The sequence below is a fragment of the Muntiacus reevesi genome, chromosome X (genome assembly GCF_963930625.1).
Source record: "Muntiacus reevesi chromosome X, mMunRee1.1, whole genome shotgun sequence".
Taxonomy (NCBI): domain Eukaryota; kingdom Metazoa; phylum Chordata; class Mammalia; order Artiodactyla; family Cervidae; genus Muntiacus; species Muntiacus reevesi.
Genome location: NC_089271.1, coordinates 29,041,764 through 29,045,111, shown reverse-complemented (window position 1 = coordinate 29,045,111; position 3,348 = coordinate 29,041,764). Strand labels below are relative to the sequence as shown.

General features: G+C 39.5%; 1 pseudogene; it reads left to right on the top strand.

Annotated features, from left to right (window-relative positions):
• Positions 1-2,055: 2,055 nt before the first annotated feature.
• On the top strand, positions 2,056-2,525 carry LOC136154397 (ubiquitin-conjugating enzyme E2 D3 pseudogene; annotated as a pseudogene).
• Positions 2,526-3,348: the final 823 nt, after the last annotated feature.

Below are 3,348 nucleotides of genomic sequence, written 5' to 3'. Positions count from 1 at the left end.
GCCTTCCAAAGAGCAGATGCTAAATTGATATTTGAACAATTATAGTGCAAGTGTGTAAGAAGTCAATTTTACTGGGATTTCACTTCTGCTACATTCTTAAATAAGCGAAGCCAATCCAGGTAAATAAACTTCAATTTTACAAAGAAAGACTAAATCGAATAAAACAAACCAAAAAGTGAATACCTCTCAAGGTTTTTTTGTTTGTTTGTTTGTTTTCTGTATCTTATAATCACACAGACTTCATTGTGGAAATATTTCCATTTTGACAAAAAATCCATAGTCCAATATCATCTTGTCTTGCTCTGAATGACAAGAAATGATCCAAGGATTTCAGTCTGTGCTATGTAATACGAAAATTCTTACTTTTCAACTTGATAATCTGTAGTACATGTGGGAGCCATGCCATTAGTATACTTAGACTCTGAAGCTAAACACATCTTTGATTAAAAGGAACAGCATTTAAAAACAGAAAAAAAGAAAAACCTCCAATTTGTGCATATTGTATAGGAACACAAGTATGTTATATGCTGAATTTCCATGAGCCCAACCTTGGCCCTCCGCTAGTTGGAAGACTGCCTGCTTTCTTGAAATGCAATGTGAAGTACCTGCTCAGACTTCACTAGGGGTGGGAGGAGCTTTGGTCATGCTCCGGAAAGTGCACTGGCCCTGGCACCGGAGGAGCCCTGGCTGCAGCTCTGGCTCTGGCCCTCTCTTCTTCAGCTCTTAAAGCCTCTTCGTACCAGGATGCAAAGGCACTGGACTTAGTATCACTGACATTAGCCCCAAACTCCCACATTCTTTTATATATCTATATCTATCATGGAAGCATCCCTTATTACTTTACAAAATTGTACTCATTCCTTTTTATAGCTGTGTAGTACTCCACTCAGTGGATATATCATGTTCCCTCAATTAACGTGTGCATGGGCATTTACGTATTTTCATATGGTTGTGGACGTCTCTTCAGGTAAATTTCTGAAAACACTGAATTACTGGCTCAAATGTAAAAGCATATTTAATTTTCTGACATTACCAAGTTGTATTTATGCTCTAATCTCATTCTTTGATATGTAGCTGTCAAAGAATGAGATCAGTACATTCTCTAACACTACATAGAAAACTCACCTGAAAAGGGATTAAAGACCTAGATATAAGAGTGGAAACCATAATACTCCTAGAAGATAATATTATTTATGTCAAAGAGTGTTCTGCTCATAACAATATTTTTTTGGATCTGCCTCATAAAGCTAGGGAAATAAAAGCAAAAAGAAGTAAATTGGTTGTAATTAAAGTTAAAACGTTTGCACAGCAAAGGAAACCATCGACAAAATGAAAAGCCATCCTGCTATATGGGAGAATATATTAGCCAATGATATAACCAATAAGGGGTTAATATCCAAAATATATAAACAGTTTATACAACAGTTCAAAAAAAATCAAGAAAAAGATGGGCAGACGAATTAAGTAGACATTTTTCCAAAGAAGACATACAAATGGCCGAGAGGCACATGAAAAGATATTCAACATTATCATCATATGAATGAAAATTAAAACCACAATGAGGTATTTACCTTATACCTATCAGAAGGGCTCTCATCCAAAAGGAACAGAAGTAACAAATGTTGGTGAGCATGTGGAGAAGATCTGTACACTGTTGGTGGGAACGTCAACAGGTGCAGCCACCATGGATAACAGTAAGGAGGTTCCTCCAAATCTAAAAAGAGAACTAGCAAATGACCCAGCCATCCCACTCCTGCGTGTATATTTAAAGAAAAATGGCCCACTCATTTGGATGGTCTCCTTCATCCATTTGGATGGTACTCGACGCTTGTCTGAGTCTGAGGGTCTCCACTGCTCATCTCCCCTCCCCCCATCTATTCTCCGTAGGTGACCCCGCCCCAGTCCAACCTCCCTGTTCACTAAGAGGCACCTGTGTCTGCAGAGCCAGTGTGAGATGAAGAGAGAGCCCTTGCCAGCCACCAGATAATCAGGAGTTTTGGCCGGACCTTTGAGCACACACTGAGACCGTGAGGAGTCAGACAAAAAGCACAGACTATGGCGCTGAAATGGATTAGTAAGGAACTTAGCGATGCGGCCAGTGACGCTCCAGCACAATATCCTGCAGGTCCAGTTGGGGAGGATACATTTCACTGGCAGACCACAATTATGAAAAAGAACGGCAGCCCATACCAAGGCAGTGTATTCTGTGTGACAATTCATTTCCCTAAAGACTACCCGTTCACACTACCTAAGGTTGCATTTGCAACAGAATTTATCATCCAGACATGAACTCTAATGGCAGCACTTGGTTCAATATTCTAAGATCACGGTGGTCTCTTGCTTTCATGATTTCTAAAGTTCTGGTATCCATTTGTCCCCTGCTATGTGATCTGAACCCAGATGACCCCCTCCCCAGTGCCAGAGGTCGCAGAGATCTATAAAACAGAAATAAGTACGAAAGAATTCTTCAGGAATGTACTCAGAGGTATGCCATGCAACGCTACCTTAAAGTCAGAAGAGAATAACCTGCATTAAAGCTTGAATAAACTTTAAATTACTGCTAAAAATGAAAAACAAAACCCCACTAATTCAGAAAGATCCAGAGACACACACAGTGGAATATTACTCAGTCATAATCAAAGAATGAACTTTTGCCATTTTCAAGGACCTGGATTGATTGGAAGGTATTATGCTAACTGAAATATGCCAGATAGAGGAAGACAAACACTGTAGAATACCATTTATATCGAGAATTAAAAAATAAAACAGACGAGGGAGATGAATCAGACTCACAGATACAGAGAACAAGCTACTGGTGGTTACCAGTGGAAAGCAGCAAGGGGGAGGGTAAGGGCAGGGATAGAAGATTAAGAGGTGCAAACTAATATGTATAAAATATATTAGCTACAAGGATATTTTGAAAAACAAAGGGAATATAGCCAATATTTTATAATAACTATAAATGGAACATAATCTTTAAAACCTGTGAATCACTGTTGCATACCTGAAGCATAAAATATTGTACATCAACTATGAAAATGAAGTGAAAGTGTTAGTTGCTCAGTCTTTTTCAACTCTTTTTGACCCTATGGACTGTAGCCTGCCAGGCTCCTCTATCGATGGAATTCTCCAGGTAAGAATTACCCACTGGAGTGGGTAACCATTCCCTTCTTCAGGGGATCTTCCTGACCCAGGGATTGATCCCAGGTCTCCTGCCTTGCGGTCAGATTCTCTGCCATCTGAGCCACCTGGGAAGTCCACATCAACTATACCTCACTTTAAAAATATATACTCTCTCAGGAACATTCACATATACAATACAGTATTATTAACTATGTGCTTCCCTGG